Source organism: Coenobita brevimanus, chromosome 50, assembly GCF_032717465.1.
Source record: "Coenobita brevimanus isolate Jiangsu-jjx chromosome 50, ASM3271746v2, whole genome shotgun sequence".
In the NCBI taxonomy this organism is placed as follows: domain Eukaryota; kingdom Metazoa; phylum Arthropoda; class Malacostraca; order Decapoda; family Coenobitidae; genus Coenobita; species Coenobita brevimanus.
The window spans coordinates 43,253,134-43,265,404 of NC_137003.1; positions in this window are offsets into that span (position 1 = coordinate 43,253,134).

Below are 12,271 nucleotides of genomic sequence, written 5' to 3' on the forward strand. Positions count from 1 at the left end.
TGTGATATTTTTACCATGACTTTCGTATCTCTTTCCTTGATATATCGGACACCGTTTTGATATAGTAAGTCCGCGCACTACATATACAGCTGGACAGTCTGACTTATCACATATGACCATCAGTTTAATGGGCATTCGGTGATGAAGATCTAAATAATGTTCTTTCCTGCATTACTTTCTGTCATAGAACTCTTAATCGTGATTCAGCACACACACACACACACACACACACACACACACACACACATACACATACGTTTGCCATCGTTCTTGTCATTCTATACTCATCTTCATTCTCATTAGATTGTACCAAATCTCTCTCTCTCTCTCTCTCTCTCTCTCTCTCTCTCTCTCTCTCTCTCTCTCTCTCTCTCTCTCACTTCCATCATCATTAACAAAAACAAACATATACTCGAAGCAGACGTCTAAGTAATCTTTCCATATTTAAACTTTTCAGTACGATGACCATTAATATCACTCTTGTTAACACGAGACAACTGTGTTAGGAAGGGGTTAACGAAGGCTGTATCTAAAAACTCCATTTCGAAAAGTCTCCTCCAAATCAAAATCATCTGGTGATAGGAAGAAATAATGAAACAAACATCGTCGAACTGAAGAAGTTAAGTCACATGTTATTTTACACCTGACTACACATAAAGTAACATTTTTAACCCCGTCACTGTGAACAGGTCTGACTTGCATGATTTAGTCGGAAGTTCATGCCTCTTATCAGTTAATACTGCGACTGTAATACGGTGCTGGAGAGGGATGCCTTCACGTGGTGGCACCTATATAACGGGGCAGCCTCACTTCTCGGTAATAAAAACGTCTCTCCATTCCCTTCCTACTCCCCGGAAGGAAGATGGTAGATTGCAGGAGGCAGATATTTTCATCCTGCTGTCCACTGAGTTCGCGTCCAGATAAGCCAGGGATGGCAGCTACTGGTACTACTACAACGTCTGTCATGCGTGTTTTGAAACAACTAATTTTATTTCCTTCACTGTTATGACATTTTTATAGGTTGTAGTTTGTATCTATATGCGATTTCATTTAACTTACCAAAGTACCCTCGTATATATGGGGTTTTTGGAAGCTCTGTCTATTACTCCAGTTCCAACACTCTATCTTAGCTATATAAAATCGTCAGGAGATAGCAAGACTAAAATGAAAGCAATATCCTATGTCTGAAGGACTTAATGATGCAAGAATATCCCTGGCCACAATTCACTACCATCTATGAGCAAGAAGGAATGAGAAACAAAAGTCAGACATAAAATACAGATGAATTACTATCATCAGACAACAGATTACTGACTTGATCAGTTTCTAATATAAGTCATTTGCAACATTCACACACACAACTATTATTACTCTAGGATCGAATTATTTTACATGAAACGCGGCGAGACACATACTACTTCCTTCTCTTATAAGGAACAAAAGGCAATGACAGGTACTTATTATTCTGTGTCGTATTATTAACGTTTGTTTGTAAGGAAGCATAATTCACAGATAATGAAATTTGTAAAAAGGGGTATGGATGACTGAAGCGAAAGTCCAGTTCAAGGATTAACTAGAACTCTGTCCTGTGGACAGCCACTATTCCACCTACTGTTTCCTACCATGACCTCGACCCCATTAGGGAGATGTGGATTTTTAAAAATAAAATGAAATTAACGCTTAGGAATCGGTCCGCCAAGTTTCATTTTCAGATTACTTGCTCAGATCCCATTGAAATTTCCAGTAGATATGGCCACCTTACCTCGTTCACTCATAATACTGATGACTCTCTCTGCCACTGCACGTAAAGGATTTGGATTTTTTTTATTAGCAATGGCCCATGCCAGGACACATAACCTGAGCCCTTCAGATTCCTTCCATAGCTTCCAACTGTCCTGGAATCGTCGCAAGACTTTGAGGCCGAAATAATAAAAATACTAGCAAAAATAAGTCTCCACCTACGTATATAGGTGGAGATTAGTGATGTAATAGGAAAAGAGGAATAAATATACTACTAATGAAAACCAGCTAAGAGAAAACGAAAAGCCAATGAAGCTTAACGAAATGTTATTACTGCAAAAAGGGTTACAGTGAGGTTATTATGACTAATTACCAATCTATGTTCATCAAAGCCAACTTAAAGTGATTTCCAGCTATTACTGAGATTACCGCGATAATTCGTATAAATATGGGAGTAAGACGATGATGGAACTAACACGTGAAATAAGTATATGACAAAGATAATCCTCTATAGTCAGAGATCTCCAAATAATAATCAGTTGAACTGGCAACACCAATGGGTCAGTTCTTCGAGAACAGCCTGTTTAAAACGTATAGAACCGAACTTCATAACCTATTCCCCTTTGCTTTTCACTGTCCTTCAATTAATATCTGGATGATCCGATGGAAAATATTATATTTGGATTAATTACATTATAAAATCATGATCATGATCATCATGATCATGATCATCATCATCATTCTAAATCGATTCCCTATGTTCATACGGGCTGGGTGATGAGATCCACAACAGGAGTCTAAAATATCATGAAGATATATATCAGACAAGAAAGGAAGACCCAGGTAGACCCAATATTCATCCTGTCCTCTTGATTTTCTCCATTCAGAATATAATCGTCCAGCAGCGCACCAGAGCTGAACGGGTTAAGGGGTTCAAGCGAGAAAAAAGAACATAACAGAGGGAAGACAAAGGGCAAACTGAACTGTGGCCCAAAATAAAATGCGGAAATGTTCAGTAATAAGTGGAAAGTAGCAAAGACCCTGAATTCGGAAGTTATTTTATCTGGGAGTCGTGCTGAGTGAAATCCTTGCCTGATAATAATTGTTGATAGCAGTCAACCCTTTCAGTACGTGGGTGACTCTGGCTTACTTCCTCCTTGTCACGGCCAGATGATTAGATTCAGCTCTATTAGAAACCCCCAAAATATAGGGGTTGAAATAATAAAGGTCTCCATTAATCTCTCTCCTAAGATTTTTTTTATTATTATTATTATTATTATTCGTGCTGCGACCATGGCTACATTTTACTACAACAACAACAACAACAACAACAACAACAACAACAACAACAACTACTACTACTACTACTACTACTACACTATCGGGAGAACAGAGGCCAGGGGGTTAGGCTACGCTACTTAACCCTCTCACGGTAGGGAGAACTCTAGCGCTGTATTCATGCTAACGTCAAGCAACTTTATTAAGCTGACTAAGTCATAGGAGCCCGAGGGCGTTGAAAATGATCTTCCACGCTACCACCCACTTACCCGTCGTCCCACACTCGCCCCACTTCCCATTCCGGCATGCCAGTTAGCAAATCCACGAGAACGAGAAGGCAGACATGGACTCTATATAAGGAAGCCAAGTAGAAGGGATTTTTAGCCTCATGCTCGTGCGTGTCAAACAAGAGAATTTCCATAATTTTCCTCTCTTCCTCGTTTCCACGCTCTCGACTCTTCCTGTTCCATCCAAAGACTGGCTTTATTTAAAACCTAGGATTCGACATATTCTCTCTCTCTCTCTCTCTCTCTCTCTCCCTCTCTCTCTCAGACAATTTCCATACCCAAGGCTGTTATTTCGCATGTTTTTCTTTCCACATCATCCTACTTATCGATAATTTTTGGAACAAGTATCATCTCATCATTTATTGGTGCGTACGATTACTTTTTGTACTTAATATCGACCTTCAGTTAACTTGTTCCTTTTCTCACTGTTTTTTTTTTTTTAATTCGAATTTTACTATTTTCAGTTCGGGTTTCTCTCTCCCTTTTTTTTTATATAGACGTAATGATACTGTTAGCATTATCTTCTCACCATCTTTCCTGACTTCCTGTATCTCTCTCTCTCTCTCTCTCTCTCTCTCTCTCTCTCTCTCTCTCTCTCTCTCTCTCTCTCTCACTTACACACACACACACACACACACACACACACACACACACACACACACTGCAGCTTTTCCTTCTCATCCCGCTCCATCTGCCTGAACTCTCTCCTCCTCCCCACCTCATTTTCACCTCTTCAACCTGAGGACATCAATTTTCTCTTCTTGCTACCACCAGACGATTTTTTTCAGCTCCGGGGATGCCTATATGCTGGAGGGGTTTTACTGGGACTCCTTCTAGCCCCTTTCCTCCAAGACGTTCCCCTGGTATTAGGTATATTCGTCAATGGATCTTAGAAGTGTGAGAGACAATAATCGTAGTGATGTGACTGACCTACTTTAATTATTAACAACATATCCCTCCTTATCAAACACAACCAGCTTTATCAATTTTCCTCTTCGGTCGGTGGCGTTTATATATTTTTCGTTCTTGCTATCTAAAGACGATTTTATTCAGCTTAGGAGAAATTTTTTTTTTTTAACTGGAAGATTTTGATACAGCTTTCACTAACGCTTTCATCATTACGGCGTTTTCCTGAGTTAAATAAAGGTATCTGACACGCGTACGAATTAAAAATAAAAATGCATAGTAGTGAAGGACTTAACTACTTCTCTGCGATGATTTGTAATGTACTTGCTGCCTAAAAGCGACTTGATTTCACTTTAAGGATTTATGTCTGGTAATGAGGGAGCTAATGAAGGCTAAATCCTACCTCTTAAGCTGGAATTGTCTACCTTAATCAGAATGTAATCCTGTGGGGGCAGCAAAAACCACATGCTCGGGCCGAAGGGATTAAGATTTGCATCCTTCTTCACACGCTTGACCTTTCCACGAGTCGTTCTCTCTTACTAATCTCTTCATTACTGCAATGGTCTCGTAACCTATTTAAAATTATCTGATTTTGGCAATAAAACGAAAAAAACAAATGCTACTGCAGTGAAGGATATAGAGAGAGAGAGAAGAAAAAAAATGCCTTCCTCGCAACCTTGACCTTTCCACGATTCAGTTGCTATAATTTTCCGATTTCCTGTGACCTCGTTTTATTCCTGCCATGAACCCCATAAGGTTTCGAATGACACTTATTTTTGGTCTTTTTGCTACCCATCTATGAAAAAATAATGAAAGAAGTGAGAAAAACGAATAGGTGGGGGAAAATCCTGAACCTGCTTTGAAATATATTTGGAAAAAATTTTTAACTGAAACATAATGAGAGCCAAGGGCAAAGGGTTGATGGCCATAAGGAAATATAGGGAAATTTTTCGCATCTGAGATTCTCCGTAAATTAAGTCTCATGTGACCAACAATATGGCACACAGTGAGAAAGGACGACGAGAGTGAGGACAATGGAACAACAGAACCATCATTTAGACACGCTGAATCATACAAGGACATCCAAAACTTCTTGAGGATGAAGGAACAGGCCACATTTACCACATAGTCCAAACTGTTGCTGGAATTCCTTTTACGAACAATAAACGCCAGCGAGATGCACGTTACTTCTGTCTTTCGGAAATAATATAGAGATTAATGAAGAGTGAGCTCGTTGAAGAAGTCTGCTCTACATTGAGAACTATGTACAAAATGGGTGACTGGAGAGAGAGATATTAGTTAGAAAAAATGAATATCACAACAGATTCATCTAGCGTTTTTCTGCGGCTACCATGGGCGGAAAGCCTGAGAAATATTTGACCTTTTTTGTTTTTGTTTTGTACCGTACTCTAGCATGGCATTGACTAACAGCTACTGCGTAAAAACTGTACCCGAGTGAAACGTTAAAGGAATCAACATATATATTTTTCCGAAGTCCTCATGTCGGTTCCAAAGAAATTGGGAATGCAGGTACGTATGGAGGTATGTAGGTAAGTGAGTGTGGAGAGGTGGGGATGTAGGGCGAGGCAAGAGGGTTAGGTAAATGATGTGGGCAGGAAGTGTCGGGAAGGTAAGTGGGGTGAGGTAGATGAATGAGGCAGAAGAGGAAGGTAAGTGAGTGAGGTACGGGGGGTGAAGCAGGAGGGGTGGGGTAAGAGGGGTGGGGTAAGAAAGGTGACACAGGAGGGGTGGGGTAGGAGGGATGAGGCAGGGGGTGTGGGTTGGAGGGGTGAGGCAGGAGGAATGGTATAGGAGTTAGGCGGGTGGGGTGGGTTGGAGGGGAGGTGGAAGGCAGGTTGAGAAGGAAGGTGAGTGAGTCAGTATATAAAGGAGCGGTGTGGAGCATTTTGGCATAGCACTCTGGGAACTCCTCAATCTAACATGGTGAGAGGAAATAGGAAGACGTTCATACATTGTAGAATCAGTTTACAATTAATTATATGATAAAGTTATTCTGAGGTGACGATAGGAACACTGAGGCAAATATCATCATTATCATTGTTCTTACCCTATTCTCCCGATTACTTGTGGTGGGTACGATTCAGGAACATGCAAAAAAAATCATAAGAGAACTCTCAAAGGTGAACTCTTAAAAGTGTACCCACTACCCATACAGCCATTAACTCTCAGGACAAGCGTCTGAAATTCTCCTCTTCATCCCACAGACAGCATCCCCATATTGATAAGTCATTTCCCAGTGCCTGTGGGATAAAGACAAGCATTAGGTGGAGCAGGTTCGACAATATGCTATGATAAGTTTAATTCACAATATCTAGTATATGAAGTAAACTCTCATGAATATCTCGTGCAATATTTGTGAACATCAACATGATACATTTTTAAAAATCAAAACGGTGTGAAGTGTCTGGTACTGGCCAAGGCAAACTACTTGAAGATGCAGAGTAAGAGGAATCCATTTTCCCATAAAAAGTTTTCCATTAAATGCTCTGATTATTGTAATTTCAAAGACGATTGAAGGGAGACTGGATAACCATTACATGGAAGAGTTTTTTTTTTTCTTCTCTGATTAAATGTTTAGCTGGGAAAATACTGACAACAGAAGAGACCACTGGAGGCGCATACACATCCTACGCATGGCTTGATTCATTTATCTTTTTCATCTGTATGCCCAATTATCTTTGATTTTTTTTTTTTCGCATGTTTTGAGTCACTGTATTTTTCAAATTTTTCTTTCATGTCCTTCCATTACAATAAAGCAGCGTATTTTTGCAGCTTTTTTTTTTATGTAACTGCACATAATATGCAACTCAGAAGTATCTGTCTGCTATTTTTGTTTCCTTAATAATGTCTTCTTCCTTCGCCGTTGGTGCAGCTGTTCGTTACCTCCCTCGGAGCCGCCCTGCTGGTGAGCTCATGTCTGGCTGAACCAGGACGCCTCTACGGCCGTGGCCACGGTGGTGGCATCAGTGGTGGCTTTGGCGGTGGCATCGGCGGTGGCTTTGGTGGTGGCATCGGCGGTGGCTTCAATGGCCACTCCGGTGAGGTGATTGGAATCTCCTCCGGCGGCGGCGGCTATGGCCACGGCGGCAGGGGTCACGCCTCTGTGGTTCCCGCTATCGGTGGTTTCGTCGGCTCCTCCACCAGCTATGGTCATTCTGGACACTCCTTCGGTGGTAACTCCCTGGAAAACGGTGGTTCCTTCGGTGGCTTCTCCCACGAGAGAGGCGTGTCCTTCAGTGGACATGGTGGCTCCTTCCGTGGCCACAGTGGAAAAGTGTCCTTTGGTGGCAGCCGGGGCTTCGGAGGTTCCTTCGGGGGCCATCGGGGCGGTTCCTTCAGGCGAGGGGGAAGCTATGGCTACGGCAAGTAAATTACACGGTACAGAATGGAGGAGAAGGATGTTATGATTGGCTAGTCTTTGTCAAAGTCTTCTCGCCGGTGGTGATAACTTGTTACCTCTAAAATACGAATCCCTCTGTGGGCCAATAAACACTCAAATACTATTCCTCTCTTATATACTGTACCTTCTAAATTCCCTGATTTTTTTTTTTTTTACAGCCAATATGACAAAAGAAAAATCCTCATTAGCAGCTTAGAAACAGAATAAAGAACTATAGCAATAATACGTGACTATTGAGTACGAAAAGTCTCACAAGAGTGAGAAATTCACGATCACAAATTCCTGCAGCTTACCAGATCAAGTTTTCTTCATTCCTGTTAACTCCGTTTTCTTGTTTCTCCTCGACCTTAGAGACTTTTCGTTTTCTCTCATCTTTTTATTTATTTCTTCTTCTAGTCTATCGTCTTCTTCTGCCCTCTATGTGCAAATATTAATTATATTTCTTACTGAACAACTTTTTTTCATAATCAGTTTTTCCTTTTTTCATAATTTTGGTTCAGTTCTTGTTCTCACATACTGGCAGACTGCATTTTAATTTGCTCTTTTTTGTTTATTTTATCACCTTTTTAATGTTACTGCTGATCGTTTATTCTCTCAAATTTTCCCTACATTACCCGTTCCCTAGTGTTATTCTGTTCTGTGCAGGTAATATAAGTGTTCTTTCTTGTTCATTTTTCCTCATTAACTTTTCGTTTTTTTAAGTAGATGTTTGTGTTTCTAATAATCACTTACGAGAAGACAGATTTGGAGACCGATATAGATTGGTAGATATACGAGTAGATGCAGGTAAAGTGACTGGTAGACAGATAAAGATAAACAGATAGAGATAGGCAAATACTGACAGATTGACAGAAACATAGGTAGACAGAAAAAATAATATATAGATAGATAAAGAGCACGTATGTAGATATACAGACAAGCAGGTCGAGAGAGAGAGAGAGAGAGAGAGTGGGGCGGGGAACATAGACAATGAGACAAATAAAAAGTAGCACCTCTCCCCCCTCTGTCTGTCTGTCTGTCTGTCTGTCTGTCTCTCTCTGACCTGTCACCTTGCACGAATCACCACCATTAATTAGCCACTACAGGTAAGCTCCTTCCGTGAGAGCGTGAGGAACTATAAGTCAAGGCCTTTGGATTCACCTGCATGGCCCGTATCACCTTTTCCTTATCGATTTATTACACATACTACGCCCTGAAATTTTCTCTTTTATTCATATATTTTTAGTGTCAGTCATATGCAAGAGTTTTAAACGGTGATTAAACGGAAATTTGGGCCAGGTTAAGGTGAAAAGGGAATAGTTTGTTTATCTGGCTGTGTTTTCGCCTCTGTGTCTCTTTCTCTATGCCCCAATTTGTCTGTCACCAGCTTACCTGGGAAAGTGAATTTAAGTATAAAAAATAATGATGGCTTTGTCTCAATACTGTTTTATGTCTGTGTCGATGCTAGAAAGGAGTGCCTTCATGTGGTGGTACAATATAACTGGCCGTATGACTCTCTCTCTCTCTCTCTCTCTCTCTCTCTCTCTCTCTCGCTCTCTCGCTCTCTCGCTCGCTCGCGCGCGCTATTTACCTACCTATCTATCTCATAAAAGATGCTAGTTATGTAGAAGAGAGAGCATTTAGGGAGAACCTTGTATCGCTGCTTCGACCATAGTCTGCCTTTTCCTTCAACCACTCATCCTTTCTCCTTTCCTTCTTCCTCGATTCCCCTACCTTGTCGTTTATCTCAGCCTTGATGTAGCTCTTCTTTTTCTGATCTCTCAGCTTCCCTATATTCTCCCTCGTCTGCCATTCTTCCTTGTTCCTTTTCCTTCCCTCATCGGCCTTTGTCTAGCTCAGTTTTCTTTCAACCACCCCCTTCATTCATCTTCTCCCATTTTCACTCTTTTCCTCGGTCTCATCCACCTCTCTCTCCGACCACTTTATTTAGACATGCTTCCTCATCTGTTCCCCCTTTTTTGCCATTTACCTCCTTTCCTTAGGCTTATCTTTTCTTCATTCGACCCCTCTTCCCGTATACCTTCCTTTACGTAACTTTTCATTTTCTTCCCTAATTTTCTTTTTTGGGAAATTCTTCTTCTTCTTCTCCTGCTTCCTGCTCCTCCTGCTCCTTCTCCTGCCCCTCCTCATCCTCCTCCTTGTTCTTCTTCTTCTTCTTCCAACCTGTCTCGCATCTGTAAATTAACCTTTGAATGCCTTGTAGCACAAACGCCAAGGAAAAAGAAAAAGCTGCTGCTTTAACAATACTTTATTACTGCAGTATACATAAATTACAAGTGAAATATAAATAAGTCTCCTTTTTTTTTTACGTTTTTAAATATTTAGAGTTTCTTATATCATTTTTAAGCCATAAATCCTTCCTCAGTAAAACAAAAATAGATACTAGTGGGAAAAGCTGAGGATGAGGAGAGGGAGACCGAGAATGAAGTGGTTCTCTTTCACGATCACCCCCTGGACGAGAGGAGTGAGAGAGAGGAAAGAAGAGGAGAAAAGAGAGAACAAGAGAAGAAAAAGGAAGAATGGAGAGGAGTAGGTAAGAAGGGAAGAGAATAAAAGAGAACACGTAAGAAAAGAAAAGGAAGGGAGAAAGGGAACGACGAATTGACGACAGCGAAGAGACGATAAACGAGAAAAGAGATGAGAGAGAGAGAGAGAGAGAGAGAGAGAGAGAGAGAGAGAAATAACAAATACTGTCCTGGTAAAAGCCATTATCAATTATTTAATCACAGTTCAATACCCATTGCTGTGGTAGGTACCATAGTTGAAGTGATCACGGTTAAAGAAAGAAGGATCACGGTTAACCAAGGACTGATCATGGTTAACGTAGGACTGATCATGGTTAACATAAGACTGACCATGGTTTACCAAGGAAAGATCACGGTTAACGAAGGAAGGATCATGGTTAACGAAGGAAGGATCATGGTTAACGAAGGAAGGATCATGGTTAACGAAGGAAGGGTCACGGCTAACGAAGGAAGGACTGCGGTTAACGAAGGAAGGACCACGGTTAACGAGGGAGTCATCATTGTTAACGTAGGATGTCTCATGTTTAACGAATGATGGCTCACCGTTAATGATGGTCGGATCACGGTTATTGAAGGAGCCGTCATGGTTAACGAAGGAGTCCCCATGTTCAGAGAATGGTGAGTCATGGTTAACGAAAGTATTCTCGTGATTATCGAACAAGTCCTCATGGTTAACGAGAGATGGATCACGTTTAATGAAAGTAGAATCCTGGTTAGAGGAGGATCCATCACTGGTTATGGATAGTGAATCACGGTTAACGAAGGGGGCATCTTGATCAACGAATGGATCACCAGTACCTGTTAACGACGTATCACATTTAACGACCGATCCATCATGGTTAATGCAAGATACACCACGGTTAATGGTTGAAGTGCCAAGATTAACGAAGGGATGGTCACGGTTAACGAAAGAACCATCATGATTAGAGTGTGAAGGTTTGTGGTTAACGACTGAACTACCGTGGTTTACGAAGGGATGGTCACGGTTAACGAAGGGAGTTCCGTTGTTAACGAAGGGATTCACCAAGTAAAAGTAACGTTGATAAGGTAAGTAAATGTGATAATTGAGGGGAGTAACAAAGGACGACTGGGTAATTGAGGGATTAACGAGTGGAAGTCCATGAGCAACGAGGGTCTTGTTGAGGCTCATGAAGGCACTATTGTGGTTAACGAAAGGTCCATTCCGATTAACGAGAGGTCCATTCTGGTTAACAAGAGGTCCATTCCGGTTACTGATAACTCCATCCCGGTCACTGTGAAAGAACGTATGCTGGGTTTGTTGATAAGGGTTATCACGGTTAACGAAGTATCTATCATGGTTAACGAAGGAGTCAGCCCGATTAACATCTGATCCGTCGCAATTAACGAAGGATTCAGCACATTTTGCATCACGCGCAAATGCATAACCATCACGATTAAGGAAGGAATAATATGGGTTAACATACCTGTCATAATGATCACTGGAGGACGTATCGAGGTTAACGAAAGACTGATGATGACTAACGACAGATCTGTCGCTGTTGAAAGTGGGGTTCTCATCATTAACACAGTGTATTTTTCGGTTAACGATCGTTTCATGGTTAACGGAATAAGCATCACGATTAACGGAAGGTGTGGTGCCATGGTTAACGACAGAGCTGCCGTGGCTACCGTGGTTAACGAGATGACTAAGCTGATAAATGAGATATGGCTGGCCATTGTAATAAACGAGGTTATTAAGCGTAGTCATGTCCTGGAGTTTGCCATCGCTGTTAACGACGGGCCCAGTCTGGTCAACGAAAGGTGGAGAAGGACTAGCGAAGTCAGGGGCTCGGTTAATGAAATCACTCGAACTCGATTCTTGGTCCATGTTGTTAAGAAGCTGGTAACGGTTAACGACGGAGCCATCCCTGTTAGCAAAGTGGTTAATGTGTTTAACATAAGGGAAGTTTTCTCTGAAGATGGTTGGGCCGTGATGTTTAACGAGTGAGGAAAGGGGAGAGGGTTTGGAGAGAGGGTCAACTACTGGCGGTGGAACGAGAGTAGCTGTTGGAGACGTGGGACGATGAGATGAAGTGGAACTATGAAAGGCAGGGGTCTGAGAAGGAGTGGACACATGTGAAACGGTGGAACGA